Here is a 27239-nt window from a genome sequence, read left to right as displayed (position 1 = left end):
ATTTTCCTTATCTTCAAATTCTTGGCAGATATCTATCTTCTTCATATAACTAGCCTAGGGTAAGAGAAGTCAATTTTTCACCCACAAAATAGTATATTCTTTTCCTATGATCCTTATAATACTTGAAATCTCTGATTTCTTGGAATTTTATGTTTAAAATTATAAGTCCTGGAAGTTGGTGGCAAACTGTCATAGGTTTTGAATATATGAACTATTCAGTCAAATAGACTGAACAATTAGAATAGAAAAACCAAATACCCATAGGCAAAAATATACAGCAAAACCAGATACCAGAGTATCCCCACGGACCCCAAAATATAAGTAGATGCAGACAAACCACTAACAACGACACAGTTTCACCGTCTGCACAAGAGGAAGCCGAAACACACACACCCGGGAATCCCCAAACAGCCAGCAGGTACTCATTGGACAGCTCAGTGGGCCAAGTTGAGAACAACAGCTGAAATGTGGAGGAGTTTGTATGTTCCAATAGCAGATGAGTGCAAATAATTCCTCTAGAACAAAGCCTCACCTGTGGAGAAGCTGCTAGGACCAGAGGTGAGATAGCAGAAGCAAAGGAAAGAGAAGATCTGGCTGAAACTGGGGGAAGAGAACAGAGTGAAGTGGTCTAGAAAGTAATTTGTTATATTCTTGAGTACCACCCAAAACGCAGAATACAGTGTGCAGATTTACTAGAATTAGAAGAGCTGTCCTGAATCATTTCTCCTAAACATTCATGAAAACTAGTTTCCTGTAAAGATGGCCAACAGAAAAGGATCATGGCCAAACTCCATGCAGAGTGATTCTAGTGAAAACATAAGCAGTGAGATAACATAGAAGAACATGCTCGAAAGCTGATAAAAATTACAAAAACCCATAATGAGCTAAAAGACATGAAGAAGAAGTACAAAAGAATAACATAAATCTGAGTGAGAAAAACTCAGAAATGAGACGGATATAACTCAGGAAAGAATTTGAAATAGAAGAAATTTTTTTTTTTTTTTTCCAGCAGTGTAGTTTCTAGTGAGTTACATATACCTGCCAGATACATTAAGGGAAGCAGAAGATGAAAAGAGAGGAGAAAAAAGAATTGAGAGAAAGATGATTAAAGAGAAAGTGACACACTTAGAAGCTAGGCAAAGAAGATCTAACATATATGCATGCATGCATACATATATACATACAAATATCTGCTACAAGACACCAGAGAAGGAAATGGAGACAATGGAACCACAACATGTTAAAAACTATAATTCACAGAAAACTTGCTGTAATTAAAAAAAAAAAAGAAGCTTGAAACTATTTCATGAATGGGTACACTGTATACATGAGAATCTTGACCTAGAATGACCGGGACATATTCTAGTTATATTACCGGACTTAAAGAAAGTCTTTTGGGCTCTCAGACCCAAATAGCAAGTGATTTATGAAATAAAGAAAATCAGATTATCATTGGACTTTTTGACAGCAGCAGTTTTCCAGAAGCCAATAGAATAGCATGTATCTAGACTATGTCTAGATATTTATGTAATGAAAATTTGAGCCAGAGATTTGTAGGCACAGCCACACTAACTTTTAGGTATACAGGGCTTAGACAAATTGTTGTCAACATGCAATACCGGACGAATTAAATTCTCATGATTTCTTGAGGATTCTACTAGGGAAGGACAGCCAAAATAACTAGAGAGATGTTGTCATAAGGACTTGTGGTGAGCATTAAACATATCGTTGCTTGTATAGCTAAGACCAAATGAGCATTCAAAGGGAGAAGATGGTATGTCATGGTAATCTGCTCTTATGGTATCCATCACAATAATTTAAAAGATAGGGGGAGCATGGGAGGTCATATGCAAAAGTAATTTTTTTTTTTTGAGACAAATTCTGGCTCTATCACCCAGGCTAGAGTGCAGTGGCACAATCTCAGCTCACTGTCACCTCCTCTTCCCGGGTTCAAGTGATTCTCTTGCCTCAGCCTCCCAAGTAGCTGGAACTATATGTGTATGCCACCACACCCGGGTAATTTTTGTATTTTTAGGAGAGACGGGGTTTCACCACGTTGGCCAGGCTGGTCTCAAACTCCTGACCTCAGGTGATCCGCCGGCCTCGGCCTCCCAAAGTGCTGGGATTACAAGTGTGAGCCACCATGCCCGGCCCCAAAAGTAATTTTTAAACTGTTCTCCGTAATTGTTTTGGTAGAGAGAGTGTTAGTACTCATATTCTGAAACTAGGTATCAGTGTGGGATAAAGTAAATGATTAATTCTGTGATAATCTCATTCTATCATCTGAATCTAGTTTTGAACTAGGATTCTCATATGGAAGACAGGAAGTAACTGATGTCAGATATGAGGTTAAGTAAAAACCCTGTAGTCTAGAATTTGAATAAAAAATACCAGCAAGAAATCATGAACTATTTGAAAATCTATCGATCTCCTAGCCTTGTACAGTGTCCGCGTCTAGAAATGGACCAGTCCAGCAGCAGTGAGCATTCCTAATGCCCACCTCCTGGTCTTGAAACACACTTTCTCACTCAGAGAAAAATAACCAGTTCTAGATGTGGAGCAGGAAACAGAGCATGAAGGTGATCTTGGACCATCTTGTCAAACTTGCAGCAAAGGAGCGATTAGAGAGCATTGAGGTTGTGTTGAAAGGCTCCGCCTGAAGAAGTGACCACTGGCAATTTGAGCATCAGTAAAGATGCGAACTGTGTTTCAGTCCATGAGTTCTCAGTGCTACTTGAGAGAATTGTTCACCCTTGGAAAATAATGGGGAAGCGATTTATCATTTTGAAAATGGTAAGCAATGAGTATTTATTCTGCCTTTTCATGTAGACTGTGCGATTGGATGATCTAATAACAGTTGATGAGGGGAGTCTCTCTTTATAGAAGTATTTGAGCTAACAATTGAGAAAAGGATGATAGAATTCGAATATCATCGTTTTGCCATCCCTAATAGATTAATGAGTTGAGACAGTAAGCATCCACATAACAAAATAAGAGACAACCACACATTATGTTCCTCCTGCTGGGAGAACACAGCACCTTCTGTGAATTAGCAGTGTCCCAGAATCACACCTGAGGCTGATCAGCGCTGTAGCTCTAACTGCTAATTTATAGGACTTCAGAGGGCAGAAAAACTTGTTAAACTACACCATGGGGACGCAGTTGGCAGTCTAGACTCCAGGAAACCCCGCAGTCCATGAATTGGTTCCCTCAACAAGTAAATTATCAGGGGGAAAAAGGGATGAAGTTCTGGAGATGGATGATGGTGATGATTGTACAACAGTGTGAATGTGCTTAATGCTGCTGACCCCGTACATTTAAAAATGGTTGAAATGGCAAACTTTAAATTATGTGTATTTTACAGACACACACACACACACACACACGCCACAAAACAAAGAGATGAAAAGCCTATCTGTAGTTTAAGAGAGAGTTAAATGACACATTTAAAAATAGACATAGCTAAACTGTAGTTTCATTGCTGCGTGCTTAGGTGGTAAAATGGCAAAGAGAAGCAAGGAAGTGACTAGCACAAAATCTGGTTGGTGGGCCCTTTGGGCGAGGGAGGACGTCAGCATTGGGATGGGCAAATCGAGGGCTTCTAGGGAGCTGGTGAAATTCTGCTTCTGGACCTGTGTGGTGTTTTCTAGGGTGTTTGCTTCATAATAATTCATTAAGCGATACCTTTATTTTTGGTGGTTTTGTCAATCAGTATTGTATTTCACAATAAAGTGTTTTTTAAAAGAAGAGGCCGGGCGTGGTGGCTCATGCCTGTAATCCCAGTACTTTGGGAGGCTGAGGCGGGTGGATCATGGGGTCAGGAGATCGAGACCATCCTGGCCAACGTGGTGAAACCCCATCTCTGCTAAAAATACAAAAATTAGCTTGGTGTGGTGGCGTGCACCTTAATCCCAGGTACTTGGGAGGCTGAGGCAGCATAATAGCTTGAACCCGGGAAGCAGAGATTGCAGTGAGCCGAGATCGTGCCATCACACTCCAGCCTGGTGACAGGCTGTCTCCAAAAAAAAAAAAAAAGGAAATTGGAAACACCTTAGTAATAATACTTTTGCGTAACAGACAGCTTTCTCATCTGATGAGATTGAAAAATTATTTCATCCAAGAAGGTTTTCATGAAGGAATTATCCAGAAGATCGAGCCAGGCTGCTGCATGTGCCCTCTTTGTCTGAGGGATGTGTTTGAGCACAGGGAGCTGTCGGGAAGATTGATAAATTAGTGTTTTGATTTTATTGGGATTGATGCCTCACATGACAACTGCCTTCGGGTTGCCGTTTCTTGACAGTGGGATGAAAGCATCACCTGCTTTGGTTTCCTTTTCAATTAATTAATTATTTAATTTGGTTTTCTTTCTCTGTGTACTTTTTGGCTTTTGGTTTTGTAAGAGAAATGTCAACTTTCCCTGCTGACAGTTTCTGTTAGACATGATAATTAACTGTGGCACTTCAATCTCAGTATGGAAAATAGTGATCCCTAGTATCACAGAATGAGATGAGACGGTAGATGTCAGCTAATCAATTTGGTTTACAGAACAGGAACCTGAGTCCCAGGAAGGTGGAATGATTTGTCCAAGGCCTCACACAGCAGCACCAGGGGCCCTCCCTGCTGTGGAGCTTGCCCTGCCGTTATCCACTCCTTCCTTCCCTTTGGGCAGAGGTCCCCAACCTTTTTGGCACCAAAACCATCCAAAAAAATTGTTTTGTGGAAGACAATTTTTCTGTGGACCACAGTGGCGAGGGGATGGTTTTGGGATGAAACTCTTCCACCTCAGATCATCGGGCATTAGATTCTCATAAGGAGCGTGCAACCTAGATCCTTGGCATGCACAGGTCACAATAGAGTTTGCACTCCTGTGAGAACCTGAGGCCGCTGCTGAGCTGACGGGAGGCGGAGCTCAGGCTGCAAAGCTCGCTAGGCTGCCACCCACCTCCTGCTGCGTGGCTCAGTTCCTAACAGGCCACAGACCAGTACCAGGGGTTGTGGGCCCCTGCCTTAGGGAACAAACAGAACAGTATTTCTAGGTCCTTCTGGTTTGCTGGGAAGTGAATGTCACAATTCTGTTGGACAAATGGAGACTTGCTTTTTTAAAAAATGGGGATATGATAGCAGTTCATGTAAGGAATCTTCCTGTCTTTGTTAGAGAGGAGGGTAATAGAGAGTGGGCGGCAAACCTGGTCCTTTAAGTCATCTGCTGCTTTTGTGTCTTGAGAAGGGACAGGTTGACTTTGGTGAGTAGTGTTCATTTTATCTCATGAATTTGAACACCGTGGGGAAAATATGCTTATCTGTATCATAGGGCTCTCCCACTAAACATTCATTCATCAAAACACAGGGGCAAGTGTGTGCCTAGTTTTGGCTGTTGTCAACATGCCACTTTTTTTAAGGCTTTCCCCCACTCTTGTATCCCTTCCTCGCAGCACATGGTCTCTTTTCAAAAATCCACAGAGGCCATCAGGCAGCAACCTTCTCTGCTTCCCCCTTTTCCTCTGGGATACACTTGTTTTTCATCTGTTTCGCTGTGGAGGAAGATGGGCTCCTCCTCTCATCAGAGGTGAATTGTCTGCCTGTGTTCCGGATCAGGTGTCCTTTCTCTTTGGTCTTTTGAACTTGCCCTTGTTTTTCTAGGTCATGGCCCATGGACCACCTGCATCAAAGTGTCTTTGCTAAAACGCAGATTCCTCGGCCCACCCAGCTCTTCGACATCCCTTTCTGTGGGTGCTGGGCTGTGATCTGTGTTTCTGACCCATTCTCTGGGGGGTTCTGCACACTAAGCTTTGAGCAGTTTTGTACCAGTCCCTCAGCCGATATGCCCAAATCCTCTTCTAAACCATGTGTTTCTCTCTGGCTACTCCTTACTCTTTCCCTTTCACTTTTTCATCCTTCTTGTACTTTTCCGCCTGTTGAAATCAGGCTTTTAACCTCCCTCCCCCTCCACGGTTGCCACTTACTCATCCTCATAGACGCCATTGACTGGCCAGTCCTCCCGTAGCTGGGGAGCTTCTCTCCCCTGGCCCTTGCCGTGCCACACTGACTGTTCCTGACTCTCCTTCACTGCTGCATCCCCAGCTATGGATGTTCCTAACAGTTTTGTCCTTAATACTTAACTGTACACCATATTTTTCCTAAATGATTTCACAGGCTCTAACATGATGGTAATGACTCTGAAACATCTATTTCCGGTCTTGAATTCCATGTCAATGTTTTTAGCTGGCTTCCTGACTTTTTCACCCGGCAGCCCCCAAAACACCTCCAGTTCAGCTTGTTCAAACTCTGATGGATTGTCATTCTCTCCAGACCGGCTCACCTTTCTGTGTTTCCTTTGGTGGCAAAAGCCATCATCATCTTCTGGGAAGTGCTGGCAAGAGTCCTGGGGCTGTTCCAGATGGTTCTCTCATTGCTAGAGTTCCATCCGTTCTGCCCCAAGGCTCATCTGTTCTTTCTCTTAAATATCCCTCCATCCTCTGTCCCTCCTTGCCTTGGTACACACGCCGAACACCTTTTATCTGAGCCATAACAGGAGCCTAGTTAACTCTTCTCCCTGTCACTAGCCTGGCCCTCTTGAATCCATCTTCTGGTATGTCTTAGAGTTTTCTCAAAAAAAAATGTGCTCCTCACTTTAGTGTCTAAGTCTCTATGTAATCTGGTCCCAATCCCTCTCTCTCTCTCTCTGCCTCTTCGTGTTGCTGGGCCCTTGCATGCCCTACCCTGGCCTTTGTGAAATGCCCTTCATCTGTGCTCTTCCCTCCACCCGGAATGTCCATCTCTCTTTTTCTGCCAACCCACTCAGCACCTCCCTCCTGCAAGCCTTTGAGTGTTCCCTCCCTCCATGCCTTGTGGTGGCAGAGCTCGAGCTCATCCTTCCCTGAGTCTCCCACGCAGCTGCCCTGTGCTCTCTCTTTTCCCAGTATGCAGCGGGGCCTGGTCAGAGCAGCTTCTTGGCATATGTTTAGCAAGTGAGGGATGGAAGGCACGCTGCGAAGGCCGCTGAGTGTCCCACACGCTGAGTTCAGAGACGGGAGAGCTGTCTGGCTGTGACGATCTGGTGTTGCTTTCTGAACTCTGAATGACGGGTCTTTTAAAATCTTTTTAATTTTAATTTAATTTTATTTTTTTGAGATGGAGTCTCGCTCTGTTGCCAGGCTGGAGTGCAGTAGCGCGATCTCAGCTCACTGCAACCTCCGCCTCCTAGGTTTAAGCGATTCTCCTGCCTCAGCCTTCCGAGTAGCTGGGACTACAGGCGCACACCACCACGCCCAGCTAATTTTTGTATTTTTAGTAGAGACAGGGTTTCACCATGTTGGCCAGGATGGTCTTGATCCCTTGACCTCGTGATCCACCCACCTCGGCCTCCCAAAGTGCTGGGATTACAGGCGTTTGCCACCGCACCCAGCCCAATTTTTATTTTTGAGACGGAGTCTCACTGTGTCTCCCAGGCTGGAGTGCAGTGGTGTGATCTCAGCTCACTGCAACCTCCATCTCCTGGGTTCAAGTGATTCTCCTCCCTAGTAGCTGGGATTACAGGGACACACCACCATGCCCGACTAATCTTTGTATTTTTAGTAGAGACAGGATTTCATCATGTTGGACAGGCTGGTCTTAAACTCCTGACCTCAGGTGATCCGCCCACCTTGGCCTCCCAAAGTGCTGGAATTACAGGTGTGAGCCACCACGTCCAGCCCGAATGAAGGGTCTTTGAACAGGTCCTGACTGAAGATGAGCTGGATACCACCAGCAGGGATGCAGGTGACAGGGTGGCCCTGAATAAAGGCCGGTCTGGACAGCTTAGAGGACCCTGGAGCAGGAGGGGATCCCCGTGGGAATGGCTGGCCCAGGTAGGCTGTGGAAGGCCTGAAGTTCCAGAAGTAATTTGGACTTCATTGAAAGATACTGGAGAGCTGCTGACAGCTTTTTAAAAGAAGGCTGGTATGATGGGAAACTCTGTTTTAAGAAGGCGAGTGGGGCTGGGTGCAGTGGCTCACACCTGTAATCCCAGTGATTTGAGAGGCAGAGGTGGGAGGATCACTTGAGCCCGGGAGTTGGAGGCCAGTCAGTGCAACAAGACCCCATCTCTACAAAAAATAAGCAAAATGAGCTGGGCTTGGGAGGCTGAGATGGGAGGATTGCTTGAGCCCAGGAGTTCCAGGCTGTAGTGAGCTGTGTTTGTGCCACCGCACTCTAGCCTGGGCGACAGAGTGAGACCCTGACTCAAAAAATAAAAGAAGGTAAGTTGGCTAGATTTGGGAGTGTCATCTGAGATTCACCTACCTGTGTATGGCAGGCGGTAAGTGTAACCACCCGAAGTTGAGGCAGGAAGGTCTTAACCAGGAGTGTGCCAGGTGGGCTGGAGAGCAAGAGGCGATGTGGACAGGCAGTGGTAGGGGAGATCCTGCAGCCTGGGGGGTCAGAATTCTCCCCAGTCCTCCCCTCAGCGCCCCTGCGCACTGTCACCGTTGGACACTGCTGGGTTTGCATTACACAATTTAGTAGCAGGTCAAGTAGTTTCGTGAGCTCCCATTAGAATCTCTTCCGTCCCCCTAGAAAAATGCAGTTCTTTTTGCCTGAAATGCTTCATGTTTATCAGGCGAAAGACAAACTGCCTGTGGGAAGTTGGAATCAGTTCAGTTCTTTGTCCAGAATTGAAGACTAGGGTGGAAAAAAAAAAACATGTCTATTTGGCATTTCATTATATTTTGCTTCTTCACAATTTAATGATAACGGATGCTTCCACTTATCATTGTGGTCAGGAATTAATTTTATTTGAGAGCCATCGCTCTTGAACGCATTATATTCACTTTCATAACTTGCCCCTTCCCCCCTTATTGTACGCTGAAATTGGGACAGTTATTCAGTGTCTTTGTCCTCATCTGCTACTGCTCTTGAAAATAAATACTAATTTTTGGAATTTGTAGTCTTATTTTTTAAAGAACAGTGACTCATCCTGAATTACCCAGAATTCAAAGACAAAGGTGATTGGAATCTTAATGCCATAATATTTCTTTTTTTCTTTGCAATTTCTATTTGCCTGAGTTTTTCCCACAAACGTGTTACTAACAAGAAGGCCAGGGATTTCATGGAAACTTGGGTTCTTTCCTGAGGCCAGAGAGCCCAGGGGCCGGTGAGAGCAGAGGACCTGGCAGAGTGCACAGTGCGTTGGTGTAGGTGTCCAGGTGCTTCCCATGCATCCCTTCCACGGCTGTGAGGAGGTGGATGCGGCCTCCGTGCCAGTGAGTCCCGAGCAAAGGGAAGCACACCTGCACTTTGGTCCTTCTCACTCCACCACCCTCATCTCGTGGGCAGGGCCGGAGTCTTACTTGTTTTTTGTTCCTAGCTCCTGGTGGCTGCATCCCCCCCAATACTCTTGCTTTTCTTACTGCCTCAGGAGCAGCTCTCTGTCCCATTCAGTTGGAGATTCTTCCTTTTCCTCTTTACCCGGAAACACTGGAACTCCCGAGGGCCCCATCTGAGGCCCTCTTAACACTTGTTCCTAGGCTCTGTCCTCTTTTTTTTTTAAATTTTATTATTATTATAAGTTTTAGGGTACATGTGCACAACGTGCAGGTTACATATGTATACATGTGCCATGTTAGTGTGCTGCACTCATTAACTTGTCATTTAGCATTAGGTATATCTCCTAATGCTATCCCTCCCCCCGCCCCCCACCCCGCAACAGTCCTCGGTGTGTGATGTTCCCCTTCCTGTGTCCATGAGTTCTCATTGTTCAATTCCCACCTATGAGTGAGAACATGCCGTGTTTGGTTTTTTGTCCTTGCGATAGTTTGCTGAGAATGATGGTTTCTAGTTTCATCCATGTCCCTACAAAGGACATGAACTCATCATTTTTTATGGCTGCATAGTATTCCATGGTGTATATGTGCCACATTTTCTTAATCCCAAACAAATTTACAAGAAAACAACCCTATCAAAAAGTGGGCGAAGGATATGAACAGACACTTCTCAAAAGAAGACATTTATGCAGCCAAAAAACACATGAAAAAATGCTCATCATCACTGGCCATCAGAGAAATGCAAATCAAAACCACAATGAGGCTCTGTCCTCTTACACTTTGTTCCTAGGCTTGGTCTCTCCAGACGTCCTTGTGTGCTCAACGCGGCTCAGCGCCCCTCCACCCACAGCTGCCTGCCTGCCTGTGGGCTCCTGATTTGAGGGGGCTGAGGGAGGCGTGTCTGGGTGGAGGCTGGCGTGGGGCTTCCCTCCGTGCCCTCACACTGCTGCCATCTTCGTTGTTCTTCCCTCTGCTTTGACTCCGTGAAACAGAAAGGGAGGCTGGCCTGGTGCCCCCAAGCCAGCTCCAAAGAGCAGCTTTCTCCGGGGCCTGCTCCCTCTTCCCAGTGAGCTCCTGGTGGGAAGCCCCTATGTTTGCAGTGCCCGGGCCCCTCCACACTTGCCAGCCCACCCTAGCCTTGGGCAGTTCCTGAAGGTTCCAGCTGAAGCTTTTTGTTGCCTTGCCCGGTGTTTGCTGGAGCCCTGGCAGTAGCACGGGGGTCTCACTTCCCCTGCAGGGGCCTCTCTCTGCATTCCAGGCTAACTGTTTTTCCCGTGGCCCCAGCTCTCTGATCAGGCAGGGAAAGTTAATTTTCAGTATATCCAACTCTTTTTCCTCGTCACAAGAGGGGTGCATTGTTGTTTCCAGCTCTCTACATCTTCGAGCTGAAATCAATTCACATCTTACAGTTTAATTCAGATCTGCAATTATTTTCGGATTATGTTGGCCATTTGTCATATTATGCGCTGCTTTTGTTTTGTGTTCGGTGGGTTATCCGCCTTTGTTCTGAAGGAAAAAGGTTAATGACGTGTCGGACAGCCTGCCCATCGTTATATTTAGCCCGTGCCATCTCCCCACCGTCTGACTCATAGGCAGTAATTTCACAGCGTGGCGGCGCAGCTGAGGGAAAGGTCAGCCTGCTCCTGCTTCCCTGGAGCACCTTCCTGGTGCTGGGTCTCCTTTGGACACTGAAAGTTTTCCAACACCCGTAAGCTGAATATGCCCCAGACATCTGTCTAATAACCTGTAATTGCACGTCTCCCTAGCCACTGTTAGCCTGTAGGTGGGGAGGTTGACTCACTTCTTTGATTTAAATTTGGGTTGGAAAATAAATTCCTAAACTAGCAGGATAGAATGAAAATCCAGGTGTTTGTCATTCATCAGCAACAGGTGATCCCCATTGCAGGCAGCTGGAGCCGACGTCTCCTGGACCATTGAGCTGGCTGTTCTCATTACTGCCCTTTCTGCCCAGGCTGGCGGTGACTCACCGTGAGACAAGTCAGCTAGGTGTTCAGGACAGGGATTTCAGAATATTTTTGTCCAAAGAGGAAAGGGATGATTTCTACGGATCACTGCCAGTTGGTTTACTGTTAGCTCATCGTGTTGATCACACCAAGTCTTGCCAATTTGGTTTTCTAAGTATTTTCACGCCTTCTCCTCGTGTCCGCGTCACTGCTCTGATTCAGGCCCTCGTCATTTCTCATCTTTGCCATCTTAGTAGTCTTTAGATTGGGCTCCCGGCTGCTAATTTTGTCCCCTTTTCCACTATCTTCCACATTGTCACTGCAGTCATGTTTCTAAGGCAGAATCTGACTGTGCCCCTCTTCTGTTGGGTGACTTCTGGTGGCATCCCGTCACCCTCAGGACAGTCTTTCCCGGGGCCTGCCCAGTCTGCTCTTGCTGCTGCCTCGCTGTCCCCCCTCCTCCCTCCTGTGGTTTATATTCCGGGAATACTGAATTACTTGCACCATGCCCTTATATTTACTGCAGGAATAGGCCAGTGGCTCTCCAGCTTTTCTGCACTCTGGAATCACCTGGGGATCTTAAAAAAACACTGCCTGGCTCTTATTCCTAAATTTGGAGATTTAACTGGACTTACAGTTTTTCAAAGCACCCCAAAAGATTCTAATGTGCAGCAAAGTTTGGGAACCATTGGTATAGACTGTCTTCCTTCTGCTTGTTTTCTTGAAAAACTCTGACTCATTCTCTGAATCTCAAGGCAGTTGTTCCAAATTCTGGGCTTCTCCAGGCAGACCTAGTTGCTGCTTATTCTCTGTTCCCTGTGATGATGAGTTTTGAGGTCTGATGGGGCAAGTCTCCCTACCAGATGATTGTTCAGGAGCTTTTTGGATGTTCTTTGTCTGATGTTCTTCCACATCAATTTTATTTTATTTATTTTTTATATTTTTTTGAGACGAAGTCTCACTGTGTCGCCCAGGCCAGAGTGCAGTGGCACGATCTCGCTCACTGCAACCTCCACCTCCCAGGCTCAAGTGATTCTCCTGCTTCAGCCTCCTGAGTAGCTGGGACTACATGCGTGTGACACCACGCCCAGCTAATATTTTTTTTTAATAGAGGCGGGTTTTCACCATGTTGGCCAGGCTGGTCTCAAACTCCTGACCTCAGGTGATCCTCCTGCCCTGGCCTCCCAATTTCTGGGATTACAGGCGTGAGCCACCATGCCCGGCCCACATCAATTTTAGAATCAGTTTGTCAAGTTCCTCAAAGCAGTATGTTAGAATATTGACTGGGACTGCATCAAATCTATAGATTAATTTGGGGGAGAAGTGATGTGTTTATGGTGGTTAGTCTTCCTATCTATGAATATTGTATGTCTCTTCATTTATTTGTCATTTTAAATGTCTTTCAAAAATATTGCCTCATATTCTCTATAAAGGTCCCACAGATTTTACTAGATTTATTCCCTGATAGTTTTTGTTAAGTGGTGTTTGAAGTCTTTTTTATGGAAGTGTAACTTACATACAGTAATGAACACAAAAGTTTATAGCTTGATGAATTTTTATTTTTACGTTCATATGAATCTGTGTAAACACCTAGATCATGATATAAATAATTTTCAGCACCCTCCAGTTCTCTTGAGTCCTATGCCAGTCGATAGCTCCCCACAAAGATAACTGTCAATTATGACTTCTATCATCATAGATTAGTTTTGTTTTTACTTAAATTCCATGTAGAAGAAATAAGTGACTGGGCACTCTGGCTCATGCTGCAATCCCAGCACTTTGGGAGGCTGGGGTGGGCAGATCGCTTGAAGCCAGGAGTTCGAGACCAGCCTGGCCAACATGGTGAATCCCCATCTCTGCTAAAAATATAAAAATTAGCTGGGCATGGTGGCACATGCTTGTAATCCCAGCTACTTGGGAGGCTGAGGCAGGAGAATTGCTTGAGCCTGGGAGGCGGAGGTTGCAGTGAGCCAAGATCACGCCCCAGCACTCCAGCCTGGGTGACAAAGTGAGACTCTGTCTCAAAAAAAAAAAAAAAAAAAATACAGTGTACTTTCTTTTTTTTTCTTTTTTCCTTTGGCCTAAAGTGACACAATTGTATACTCTTGATTTCTCCCTGTTAGAAGTCTGAAATCAGTGTATCTTGTTTTTTTCCTTCTTCCTCTACATGATATCTGAGATGCATGCATATCGTGTGTTGCATTTGTTCTTTTTTGTGGCTGGATGGTATTGCGTGAAAATACCACAGTTTATTCATTATACTTGTGATGAACATGTGGGTGGTTTTTACTTTTGGGCTGTTTTGAATGATGCTGCTGTAGACAGTCTTGTGCATGTATTTGGTAGACATTAAGCTCAGGTTTATGCTGGCTTTAATAGATCCAGAGCCAAACAGATTTTCAAAGTGGTTCTTGGGATTTCTGTATATCCCAGCACTATGTATGAACTCTCTCTTGCCCCAGCTCCTCACCACCCATTGGTATGGTCAGTGTTTTAAATTACAGCTGTTCTGGTCTACATGTGGTATTGTCTCACTGTGGTATTAACTTGCTTTTCCCAAGCAGCCAATGAGGTTGCACATCTGTCATATACTTATTTATTATTTGGATATATACTTTTGCAAAGTGTCTATTAAAATATTTTCTTCATTTTTTTATTGGGTTATTTACCTTCCAACTGATTTGTAGGAGTACTCAACATATTTTGGGTATTAGTCCATTGTCAGCTATGAGTATTGCACACATTTTAGATCCTGTGGCTGGGCTTTTTACTTTCCTGATGTTGTCTTTTGATGAAGAGAATTTATCAATTTTCTTAATTAAATTTCTTAACTAAAAATTGTAAATTTTCACCCGGGCATGATAGCTCACGCCTGTAATCCCAGCACTTTGGGAGGCCGAGGCAGGCGGATCACCTGAGGTCAGGAGTTAGAGACTGGCCTGACCAGCATGGCGAAACCCTGTCTCTACTAAAAATACAAAAAACTAGGTGGGCATGGTGGCAGGCACTGGTAATCCCAGCCTACTTGGGAGGCTGAGGCAGGAGAATTGCCTGAACTGGGGAGGTGGAGGTTGCAGTGAGCCAAGATTGTGCCATTGCACTCCCTCCTGGGCAACAAGAGTGAAACTCCAACGCAAAAAAAAAAAAAAAAAAAAAATTATAAATTTTCTTAGATTTCTTAATTTTATTATAATTATTTTCCTTTGGTTAGCGCTAATTTTTGTTTAGGAAATCTTTACTTACATCAAGGTCATGGAAATGTTATGTTTTCTTCTAGAGAATGTATTGTTTTAGTTTTTGCATTTAGGCATATGAACCATCTTGAATTAACTTGTGTGTAGTATTGTGTGGCACATATTAAGTACTCACAAGTATTTGTTGAATAGACAGCAGGAATTATAGAAGATTTGGAATTATGTCATGCAGTCTTAACTTATGGAAGTAACTAATTCTTAATGTTCTCTTCTAATCAAGGAACAAGACTTATACAATTTCATTCTTTCTGGGTTTTTATAAAGTGGGGCATGGTTTAGCAAAGAAAGCAGTCATAGTTCTTTTTTTTCTCTGTCTTCCTCACAAATATTTATTGCATATCTGTTTTATTCCATGCACTCTGCTACTCTTGGGAGTGTCTGGAGTAAAATAAGACACAGTCTTTGCCCTCTAGGAGCTCAGCATCCAGGATGGTGCCATCCACAGAACTCTCTGTACTGGCGGGAATGGCCTGTGCAGTACTGTCCACCATGGGAGCCACCAGCCACATGTGGCCTTGGTCACTTGAGACATGGACGGTGCATCTAAAGCAGCGGTCCCCAGGCTTTTTGGCACCAGGGATGGGTTTCATGGAAGACAGTGGTTTCTGGATGAAGTTGTTCCACCTCAGATCATCAGGCGTTAGATTCTCATAAAGAGCACGCAACCTAGATGCCTTGCATGTGCATTTCACAGTAGGGTTTGTGATCCTATGAGAATCTAATGCTTCCACTGATCTGGCCCTCTGCTCACCTCCTGCTGTGTGGCCCAGTTCCTAACAGGCCACGGACCGGGGGTTGGGGACCCCTGATCTCAATGACTCATTATTAATTATATTTAATTTTAATTACTTTAAATTTAAGTACCCATATTTCTCTAGTGGCTACTGTATTAGCATAAGTCTAGTGAGAGGGATAAGCCATTTCACAAGTAAATGAAAAATTATAACTGCTAAACGCTAGGTACAGAATATGTGATGCTGTGAGTATATAATCAGGGTTTGACTTAATTTAAAGGGCTGGGAAGGCTTTTCTCTGGGAATAATTACTGACGTAAGATTCACAGAAGGGGCAGGACTTAAATAGGTGAAAAGGGTAGGGCAGGAAAAGGTTTTTTTTTTTTTAATGTGTGTGTGTAAAAACTCTGTGGCAGAAAAGAGCAAAGCCAGTTCCACTTAACATTTGTGTGTGTGGTGGGGGAGAGAGAGTGTGTGTTTGTGTGTGTGTGTGTGTGTGTGTGTGTGGTGGGGAGAAAGGGAGGGAGGGAGGGGAAGGGAGGGAAAGAGAGAGAGAGAGGAAGTGTGTGTGTGAGAGAGGAAGGGAGGAAGGGGAGAAAGAAGCCTTTATAAAGTTAGTCCTTGAGGCTGGGCATGGTGGCTCATGCCTGTAATCCCAGCACTTTGGGAGGCCGAGGCGGGTGGATCACGAGGTCAGGAGTTCAAGACCAGCCTGGCCAAGATGGTGAACCCCCATCTCTACTAAAAACACAAAAAATTAGCTGGGCGTGGTGGCAGATGCCTGTGATCCCAGCTACTCGGGAGGCTGAGGCAGGAGAATCGCTTGAACTCGGAGGGCGGAGGTTGCAGTGAGCTGAGATCGCACCACTGCCCTCCAGCCTGGGCGACAGAGTGAGACTCCGTCTCAAAAAAAAAAAAAAAAAAAAAGTCCTTAAGAAACTTAGGCCATAGGAGTTAAAACTAATTTGTGCGGAAGAAACATTTTGAGGGATGATGGGGTGAGCCTTTACTTTGGAGACTTTTAAAAATCAATGCTCTACCTTGACATTGTCAGCTCTGTGATGTCGTTGATTCGGCTGACTGTTTAATGAAGAGATAATGACTTTGCCTGTCTTCTAGGGATGCGCAGTGCTTTGGTACAACTGTGAAGAACACACGAAACACTGAGATTATACTTTGCATTTCTAGCTTCTAAAAGGAGAACAAGCACATGTCACGCTTTGGCTTGGGAAACCACCATTCTTCCTTTATTATCCTATGAAATAGGCCTTCTACTTTAATCTCAAACTGACAGTGTTCTGGTTTCGTTTCCCTGATTTTTATCCTAAAATAACATATGTTAATTGAGCTATTTCTGTGGCTTTCTTTGGAGAATTGATGTTCATTTATTTGTGTTTCTCTTCAAGTAGAAATGGAGTAACACATATAAACAAGATACAAAAGACACAAAACCTGGGGTGGAGGCGTAAGAGGATCGGAACCTCCACGCTGTTGAGATAGTCACTGTTGATGTGCAGTGATGTTGAATGTCTTTCCTCAGGTCAGAGGGGCTGGGGCTTCGACTCCATGTCCAGTGCTCCTTTCAGCAAATTGCTTCTGGGCAAGTGAAGAGAACACCTTTAGGATTTGAACCCAGACCTGCATGTCTCTTAATCCTTTGGGACTTCATCCAGTGACTCTGCTCCGTTCTACCTTCCTCTATGTGAACAGGGAGAAAGCCGGGCTAGGGTAATAGAGAGAGAAAAGGACAAAAGCAATTCATGCTACCTTGTGGGGGAGCCAGGTTCCCCAAGTTCCTCCTGCCTCCACTTGCTCCCCAAGATCTTGGCCAAGAAGTTACCTGCCTTCTGCTTGGCCAGTTCTAGTAACAAGGAATTCATTACTCTTCAGAGCAATCCATTCTGACATTCTTACACTACAGAGAAGTGATTTATGCCCAGGTCCAGTGTCTCACACCAGTAATCCCAGCACTTTGGTAGGCCAAGGTAGGAGGATCGCTTGAGCCTAGGAGTTTGAGCCTAGGAGTTTGAGCTTGAGCCTAGGAGTCTGAGACCAGCCTGGGCAACATAGCAAGACCCATCTCTATTTTGAGATGTTTTTTAAAAAGAAAACAGGCCGGGCACGGTAGCTCATGCCTGTAATCCCAGCACTTTAGGAGGCCAAGACAGGTGGATCACCTGAGGTCAGGAGTTCGAGACCAGCCTGGTCTACATGTCAAAACCCTGTCTCTGCTAACTGTTAACTGCTAGGTACAGAATATGTGACGTTGTAAGTATATAATCAGGGTTTGACTTAATTTAAAGGGCTGGGAAGACTTTTCTGTGGGAATAATTACTGAGGTAAGATTTACAGAAGGGGCAGGACTTAAGTAGGTGAAAAGGGTAGGGTGGGAAAATGTGTAAAAACCCTGTGGCAGAAAAGAGCAAAGTCAATTCCAGGGACTTAACATTTGTGTGTGTGGTGGGGGAGAGAGAGGGGCCTCTACTAAAAATACAAAAAAAAAAAAAAATTAGCTGTGTGTGGTGGTGCCACACCTGTAATCCCAGCTACTTGGGAGGCTGAGGCAAGGAGAATTGCTTGAACCCGGGAGGCGGAGGTTGCAGTGAGCCGGGATTGCACCACTGTAATCTAGCCTGGGCGACAGAGCAAGACTCCATCTCAAAAAAAAAAAAAAAAAAAAAAAAGGCAGTGATTTACTAGCAGTTTTTAAAAATAATCTTTGGATTTGAAAGCCTAGCAACAAACTGCTTTTCTCTCTTTTTGCCGGAAGATGGTCATTTACTTATTCATTCATGAAGTCATTAATTCACAAAGTCATTCATTCGTGTCCTTATTAGGTGCTTTTCAGTGCAGGCATGCAGTTCTTGGCTGCCACATGACACAACTTCAGGGAGTGTCCGTGCGTCACTGTCCCTGGAAATGCTGGCCTCGGAGGCGTGTCCTGGGCTTCCCATGTGCCGGGCAGCACCTGAGGCTGTGAGGCATTTCTTGTCACAGAGGAACTAGGAAGTGACATTAGCTCATTCGTTCACCCGGCAAATATTTTTCTCCATAGCTGCTACGTGCTAGGCACTGTGACAAACTGTTTGGATACAGACTTTGAATGCAGGCTTCCTGCCCCCAACACTCTATGGTCTAGTAAAGATGTCAGTGCAGGTCACTGTTGTAAGTGCCCAGATCCAAGTCTGACTTCCTGTGTCAGTCAGAGGGGTCCTAAAACCCCCAGCCACAGTTTCCACTTCTCTTGACGATTTCCGCAGAAAAGGGCATGCCCTCCAGGACCAATCCCCAGTGCTCACAAATGCTTTCCTTTCCTGTGGCTGAGTCCTCACCTGCTTCAGTTTCATGCACTTTTTCTTCTTTTTTTTTTAAATGGAGTTTTGCTCTTGTTGCCCAGGCTGGAGTGCACAGTGGCGCAATCTCGGCTCACTGCAACCTCCACCTCTCAGGTTCAAGCAATTCTCCTGCCTCAGCCTCCCAAGTAGCTGGGATTACAGGCGTGTGTCACCATGCCTGGCTAATTTTTTTTTTTTTTTTTTTTTTGAGATGGAGTCTTGTTCTGTCGTCCAGGCTGTAGTGCAGTGGCCCGATCTCGGCTCACTGCAAGCTCTGCCTCCCGGGTTCACACCATTCTCCTGCCTCAGCCTCCTGAGTAGCTAGGACTACAGACGCCCGCCACCATGCCCAGCTAATTTTTTTTGTATTTTTAGTAGAGACAGGGTTTCACCATGTTGGTCAGGCTGGTCTTGAACTCCTGACCTCAGGTGATTCACCTGCCTCGGCCTCCCAAAGTGCTGGGATTATAGGCATGAGCCACCCCGCCCTACTTCTTTTTTTCTTAACCATCTTCAGAAGGGAAGAAAATGCAATAATATCCTTATGGTAACAGGACTGTCCAGTGCTGTAAAAGTGCTTTGTAGTTGTGTGGCCAGTGTCTTTGTCCAGCAAAGGAGATCATTCTTACCAGCAGGTGCCACATGCAGTCTTGGTTGGACATTGGCTCTTGGAGCACGTTATATGCTTGTGCCTGTTGTGAGATGGCCTTGCTGCTGTGTGAATGTTTACATTTTCCCTGGCAGGTGACGGTCTGGACTCCCTGTGAAATGACTGGGAGGAAGTGTCTGTCTGTGTGCACTGCCATGTGGAGTTATCTGGGACCCTAGAAGGAAATCTCACTCTCAGATTTTAGGGCTGCAACTTTAAAGGACCTTTTCTGCCTATGTGATGTTGCTTTGTATGTTTTAGAGGCCAAGGGAATATTTGGTACATTGAAAACATATGGAGGCCAGGTGTGGTGGCTCATGCCTGTAACCCCAGCACTTTGGGAGGCCAAGGCTGGTGGATCACTTGAGGCCAGGAGTTTGAGACCAGCGTGGCCAACATGGCGAAACCCCATCTTTACTAAAAATACAAAAATTAGCTGGGTGTGGTGGTGTGCGCCTGTAACCTCAGCCACTTGGGAGGCCAAGGCATGAACCCGGGAAGCGGTGGTTGCAGTGAGCTGAGATCGTGCCACTACACTCCAGCCTCAGCGATAGAGTAAGACTCTGTCTCAAAAAAGAAAAAAGAGGCCGAGCGCGGTGGCTCACACCTATAATTCCAGCACTTTGAGAGGCTGAGGTGGGTGGATCACGAGGTCGGTCAGGAGTTCAAGACCAGCCTGGCCAAGATGGAGAAACCCTGTCTCTACTAAAAATACAAAAAAAAATTAGCCAGGTGTGGTGGCAGATGCCCGTAATCCCAGCAACTTGGGAGGCTGAGGCAGAGAATTGCTTGAACCCGGGAGGGGGAGGTTGCAGTGAGCCAAGATTGCACCACTGTACTCCAGCCTGGGCGACAGAGTGAGACTCTGTCTCAAAAAAAAAGAGAAAAAACAAAAAGAAAACATATGGAATTGACTAAAGCCCAATGTTCGATGTATCTGCTTGCCTACTGCTTTCTGTGTTTCCCATTCTTTTCTACATCTTTGACCTTCCTTCTGAAATTATTTTCTATGTACCTGAAGTATAATATTTAGAAGTCCCTAGTGAGAACGTGTTGGTGGTAGGTTCTCTTAGTTTTTAGCTAAAAAATGTGTTTGTCACCGTCATTCTTAAAAAAAAGTTCTGCGTATACATAAGTCTAGTGTAGCAGATGAATTTTCTTTAATATTTTGAAGATGAATTCTTTTGACTTCCCTTGCTGCTGGGAGGTTAGCTTCTGGTCTAATTGTTATTCATTTGGATATAATCTCTCTTTTCTCTTTATCTTCCCCCCTACCCCCAAAGTGTGTTGTACTGTAACACAGTTATACTACCCTTTTAGTTTTTAAAAAATATTTGTTGTGATAGAATTCACATGAGATACAATTCAGTCACTTTTAGCGTATTCACAGGGTTGTGCAATTGTCACCACAGTCTAAGTTTAGAACAAGTTGGGAACCACCCAGAACATTTCACGTGTTCAGCTGGTAGTTACAGCCTCCTGTACGTGGAGGCTTCTGATGTCAGTGAGGGCAGAGGACTTTACGTCTGGTCCCACTGCAGGGAGCATCCAACAGAAGGAAGACCAGTCTCAAAGTGAGGCTGCCCATGGGGAATGTGGACTGTTGCCATTTGAATAGTATGTGAAGGCCACTATTCCTGTATGATTATTTTTTCTTTCCTAAGCATATTTCAAAGTTTCTGAATGAACGAGCATGCCACTTTCTTTATGGAAATTAAGGATGAGTATTGGCTAATTTCTTAGCCAACTGCTTCTACTGCTTTGGTTTTCTTGAGGATATTTTATGATAACCAGATGGGCTTTTTTGGCACCTGTGGATTTTATGACTAAATGAGAAAGCATCTTTAAAATATATTCTACCTGGAACAGCATACCCTGACAAACTCCCACTGAGCGATTGTTGCCTCCTGTTGCCTTTGTTAATGTATTTTATTCTAGTTTATTTTTGGTGCCTCTCACAAGAGAGTAAAATGTATTCAACCTTATGCATTAGTGTCTCTTTTGAAAGTGTACCAAAATGGACACATCCCTGCGTAGATCCCACCACTGGAGGTAGATGCTAAGCCCCTGCAAGGGTCCTTGTGATCGGTTTAGTGGAACGCATGGTGTACAGTTTTGACCCAGTGATGTGCTACAGAACAACCTTGGCCGGTGAGCTTTTGTGGAAGCTCAGTGTGGGGACTGTAATGGGTCAGTTTTGCTGGGTAGTGACCAATCCAGTTGTCATGAGGCCTAGTTCTGGCTGTGCTTCTGATGAGCTGTGTGATATTGAGCAAGCTACTTACCTTCTCAGAGCCTCAGCTTCCTCATCTATAGAATTGGTAAGAGAACGCCTGACTTTGCAGGGTGTGAAGAGTTGGATGGTGTGCACTGAGCGCCTGGTGCCAGGCCACAGACGTGGCCCTCGGCCCTCACCCTTTCCTAGAAGAGCTGTTTTTATTGTGACTCTGCTTTTTCTTTCCCTTGCACAAATCCTGCGTTCAGCTGTCATTTTCTCCAATTGTCATCATGGTTGGGATATGGCTGAATTCTAGAGAGAAGTATTATTTTAGCATGCAAAATTGTCTTTCTGAATTTCTCACAGAGTTGCTCTTAATAGAAAAGTTGAGCACTATAAATGGTAAGTATGAAATTCTCTCTAAAAGCTCAGTTTTATTCATGATCATCTACCAGACTCATACCATTCTTAAATACCCTCTGTCCTGATAAATCCACTAAACTCTTTAGTCCTCCTACTAGGCCGCCTTCATCTGTTTGTAACTTTTTTTGTCCTGTCTTCCTATTAATTGTCATCCCAATCTGTTCTCTGTTCTATTTGTGATAGCCTGTGTTGGCAGAAAAATTGGCTAAATGATTGAACATAATTTTCTCCCCTCCACCCCACCCCAGCTGGAGAGAGATCCTTCCCAGGCGCACCCAGTGATTTGCTTCCCTGCTCACGACATCTTATTCCATCTCATCTCTCGCCATCCCTCTGCAGCTGCCGCCTTCTCTCCAGCTCTGTTCCTGTATGGGCGAAGGGCTCAGCTTCAGTTTTCCGAAGGCTGACTTCTGCCTCTTACCTGTCCCCATTTGTAATTTATATGCTTCTTGTGTTTTGTATCTTCAGTTGGATTTGAGAACAGACTTCTGTAGTCTATAAAGAATCCATAGAGTGGCTTTCTTAGTACTTTTCTGAGCTTGAAGATGACAGGTTTTGGAGGTTTCTTGGATATTTTGAGGTCTGTGTCCAAAAAGGAGGTAAATTTCAGATGGAATTTTAAGACTTTTTTCTTTTTTTTTGCAAAGTGCTCATATCCCACAGCCTCCTAGTTCCAAAACATTGCTGATTTGTGTTTTTCCAAGTACTTTTACATCAAATCTCATTGAGTTTTTCAGTTGGTTCCTGTTTTAGAGCCAAGAAAACTAAGGTTCATAGAGTTGTGTGTTGCCCAGGGTGTCTCAATGTGTTGTGGAAGGAGGGCTGCAGGCAGGCCCCATAGCTGGATATTTTTCTTTTCTTTTTCTTTTTTTTTTTTTTGAGATAGAGTCTCTCCCTGTCACCCAGGGTGGAGTGCAGGGGTGCGATCTCAGCTTACTGCAACCTCTGCCTCTCAGGTTCAACCAATTCTTCTGTCTCAGCCTCCCCAGTAGCTGGGACTGTAGGTGTGCATCACCACGCCCAGCTATTTTTTGTATTTTTAGTAGAGATGGGGTTTCACCATGTTGCCCAGGCTGGTCTTGAACACTCCTGACCTGAAGTGATCCATCCACCTTGGCCTCCTAAAGTACTGAGATTACAGGCATGAGCCACCGTGCTCGGCCCATAGCTGGATCTTTATAACGTGATTCAGAGGAAGACAAACCGGAATCTTTTCTTCCTAGAATTTGTAAATCAAATCTCAAAGGAGGGCTTTTCATGTCCCTTCTTGTACCTTCTGTTTGTCCTCTGATAAACACTGTTGATGGGATGTTTTCATCTCTGGCCATGGCAGGATCAAGGCCAACCTTGATCCCACCAGAACCACATGGGATGAAGAAGGAGCTGCTCCCCAAAGAAAAGAGAAACGCTGGGCAGACAAAAGCCAGATGTTCACTCTACTTTCCTCTACAGGCCAAAACTTCTGGCCATTTCCAGAAATGAAGACTTTACCATTGTTATAAGTGTAAAATAGGATTGGTATTTCCAAGGCAAAAACAAACAAACAAACAAAAGAATCTGGGTCCTTCAGGAGATAAAAGCATTGGTGTAATTTGCGAAGGACGGGAGCCTTCCCTTGGGAGGAGCTGGCCAAGCTGTATTACAGGCCCTGTGTATATGTCAGAGAGAGGGGTGGAGATACAGAGAGACACACAGACACACACAGAGATGAGATGGCAAAAGTACCCCTTTGAGCACCTGGCCTTCACTCAACAGAGGACGACTTGTTGGGTGAAGTCACATTGACTGGTCTTTCATACCATGCTTGCTTAGAGGTCCACTTGACCTAGTTTCTGGGGTAAGATGCTAAAAAAAAGGTGGAGTTTATGTTTTGCAAATGGCTCTGTTCATAATACTAGTACCCTTCACAGCAGGCATCATGGTGTCATGGGGAGGTTTTATAAATCGTATCCATGGTGCTGAGAGAAATGAGAAAAAAGAGAGAAAAATAAACTCATTCAAACTTAACAGCTTTTGATTGAGTCTTTACAAATAAGTCTTCGCACATATCTACCTGATGAAATTTCAGTTAATCAGGAGTTGGTTGTTGAATGTGACTTTGGGATGATGGAATTTTTATTGAGTGTGTGTGTGTAAACTGTGTGCATGTCAACTAAATACTGGATTTGACCCTGTAATTTATTCATTCATTTAGTTACTATTTACTGAGGGCTTACAATTTGTTAGAGCCTGCATCAGCTCCTGTGAGGGGCACAGTGGTGAATCTGATGAGAATTCAGTCTTCAAGGAGTTTATAGTCGTGGAGGAATCTAAGACGTGCATAATTTGCTGCAGTAGGAATAAGAACAGCTCTTTTTACTGAATGCTTGCCCCGTACCAGGCATTGTGATACATCCTTCCTATGCAATAATTCATTTATTCTTCTATATAACCTCACGGTATATGTGTTCTAATTATTCCCATTTAGGGGATGATGGATTTAAAGCTCATAGAAGGTTATTTGACTTGATGAAGGTCATTCAGCTGGGTAGAAGGGGAGCCGCACCTCAGCCCCAACCCCTCTGATCTCCTACCCGGCTCTCTGCCTGTATACAGGTCAGCAGGAGGTAGGCATGGGTCTCAGGACAGAGAAGATGCTGGAACTCTGAGGAAGACTTACTTGCTTTCCATTAGGACAGCTAGGGGAGGCATTATGGGAGAGGTAGCATTTGAACTGAGACCAAAAATTGGGGGATATTAGGATATCAGGTTGTCAGAGGGAAGAGAATTACCAATGCATAAAGGTAAAAAGAAAAAAATGGGGTAGAACAAGGAGTGACAAGGAATAAATTTTGGTGGAAAAATGGCCTACCAGTTGCAGGGAGTGACATGGTTCAAAGCTGGGCCTTAGGCCCAGTGATAGCTGCTTTACTTCCAGTCTACCCTTTACTTTGTGGCCCTACCTGAAGCTTCCCAGATTTGCTATCCACTCTCCATGGGGAACACTGAACACCAGTGTTTTTTACATCAAGTCCTTTGAATATGTCAAAGGTTCTGCTCAGATTCTGCTCAGATTCTCTTGGTGAACTCTTCTGAAATCTGCAGGCACCTCTAGGGGATGTTTGTCAGGCTCATGTCTCTGTATTTCCCGTCTGCTAGACAGCAGCTCTGTAGTTCTTGTTAGCTCTCTGATGCTTGCATGGATTTTAAGACTACTTTGTCCACGTTTTCTAGCTGTTCTCCGTGGCTAAGCTGGTCTGAGTTGTCTAGCCTGTTATGAGGAGTAGAATCTTCTGAAGTTCGTTTCGTGCCTATTCAGCCTGAGCTGCTTGTGGGACGTCAGGTGGACCTTTACTGCCCACATGCAATGCTTGAAGAGGGGCCAGTTGGGCACCTCCATTTTCTTCTAAGTGCAGAGAGGACCCTGCTCTTAAGTGCTTGATCACAGTCTTCATACGTGTCCTCCATAGGCACCACCAACAGAAACAGATCGGTTTGTCATTTTTCTTATTGTAGATGCACAATGTCTGGTTCCTTCATGTGCTATTTTGGGCATAAGGTGTCATGAACTTTTCAAGTAGACTATTTTTTAACTTAAGATAATTTAGCTTTTGAAGATTTGAAGCCTGTAAATAGAAAATTGCTTAATTCTTCTTTACTCGGTTGAATATTGTTTGTCATCCTGAAAATTGAACTACTTAAGGGGACATACCTTAGCGAATGATGCTTAAGAGAGGTGTTTTTTTAAAATTATGAACTATTTCTATTATGCTTGGTTAATTGCATATTTTTGCAAAGAGATATTAGGCATAGGGCCATGGGCCTAAGTGATTGGGAATTTGGAAATACACATTTTGTATCAATTAAAAGTAAATGCTCTTCATCTGATCCCAAGAAGCTTTAGTTTCTTAATAAGAAGTTACTTAGATGGGTTCGTTTGAGATATGCAGCCATTGAAATTTTCTTTCCCAACAACTGTGTTAAAGTGAAAAGGATCCTAGGCTTAGAATCAAAAGCACCGAGTGTGTTTCAGACTTGCCACCCATCTACCCATCCATCCATCCGATCAAGTTTACTAAACATCCATTCATGTGTGGTACGATGCCTAGGATCAATTACTGCCAGTGTGACTGTGAGCAGGTTGTTTATTGCTATTCTTTAAAATGGGGGCAAGTTTCATTATCCTCAGCAAACTAACGCAGGAGGAGAAAACCAAGCACCGCATGTTCTCACTTACAAGTGGAAGCTGAACAATGAGAACACATGGACACAGGGAGGGGAACAACACACACTGGGGCCTGTTGTGGGGTGGAGTGAGGGGAGGGAGAGCATTAGGAAAAATAGCTAATGCATGCTGGGCTTCATACCTAGGTGATGGGTTGACAGGTGCAGCAAACCACCATGGCACACGTTTACCTATGGAATAAATCTGCACATCCTGCACATGTACTCTGGAACTTAAAAAAAAAAGAATAAATAAAATGAGGGCAAGTTTAGAAACTATTATAAAGTGTCATACCGATGTTAGTCCACATCTTACCAACCTCACTTTCTACCATTTGCTCTTTTGTCTCTGCTTTTCCATGTATCTTAAGTCAAAATCAGTATTAATGTGATTTCTTGCACAAGTTGCCTCTGGTGGTTTGTTCTCTTGGCCTGGTTTACACTGGAAGTCTGTGATACTTGCCATACTCATAGGTGGACTTCTCCTGCATGCCACCTGGGTTCTGTTAGGGAGCTGCAGCTACTTGAAAATAACTCCTCAGGAGGCAGTATCTTTACGTTCTTGAGAATATATAAAACTGCAGTCAAATGTCTCATTCATTCCACCAGGTCTTCTCTTCTGTTAAATGGTGTATCATGCAGAGGCCTTGGAGACCAGTCCAGACTTTGACATTTCCTCTTGAGTGCTAGGGGCAGGGTGTGAGCCCCCTTTCCTCAGGCAACTCTGCGAGCTGTGTGGGGAGCTGACTTAGGGGAAGGAGTGAAGGCAACGGGGGAAAAGAGCCAGGAGGGAAATGACAGTGACTCTGAGTGGGTGCTGGCCACGAAAGCCATCCCTGGATATACTCTCAGAGCTAGCAGGATTTCCTTTTGGGTTGGACATGTGACATGAGATGCAGAGAGGACTTAAAGATGATTTGTGGGTTAGACCGATCAATCTATAGATAATGTTAACAAGTAAGAAAAAAAACCGGATGGCAGCGTGTGGCTCCTTGGAGGTTTAAGCAGGGTCTTGTGGCAGAGAGTGGTGGCTGCTTGAAGCTGGGTGAGGAGGTAGCACTTAGACTAAGGTCAGGCGGCAAGAGAGAGCTGGCCACACGAAGGGAGGGGAACTCATTCCAGCCTGAGGAGCAGCTCAGCAGACGCCCAGGACAGAGATG

At 44.6% G+C, this 27239-nt stretch overlaps 1 protein-coding gene across 6 annotated transcripts in view; it reads left to right on the top strand.

Annotated features, from left to right (window-relative positions):
• Nucleotides 1–27239, top strand: part of TRAPPC9 (trafficking protein particle complex 9) — a 724494-nt gene that overhangs the window by 207729 nt on the left and 489526 nt on the right. The gene's annotated exons all lie outside the window — the stretch shown is intronic.

This window comes from Nomascus leucogenys, chromosome 16 (assembly GCF_006542625.1).
Source record: "Nomascus leucogenys isolate Asia chromosome 16, Asia_NLE_v1, whole genome shotgun sequence".
In the NCBI taxonomy this organism is placed as follows: domain Eukaryota; kingdom Metazoa; phylum Chordata; class Mammalia; order Primates; family Hylobatidae; genus Nomascus; species Nomascus leucogenys.
Note: the sequence above shows the minus strand (reverse complement) of the source record. Positions and strands in the feature narration are given on the sequence as shown.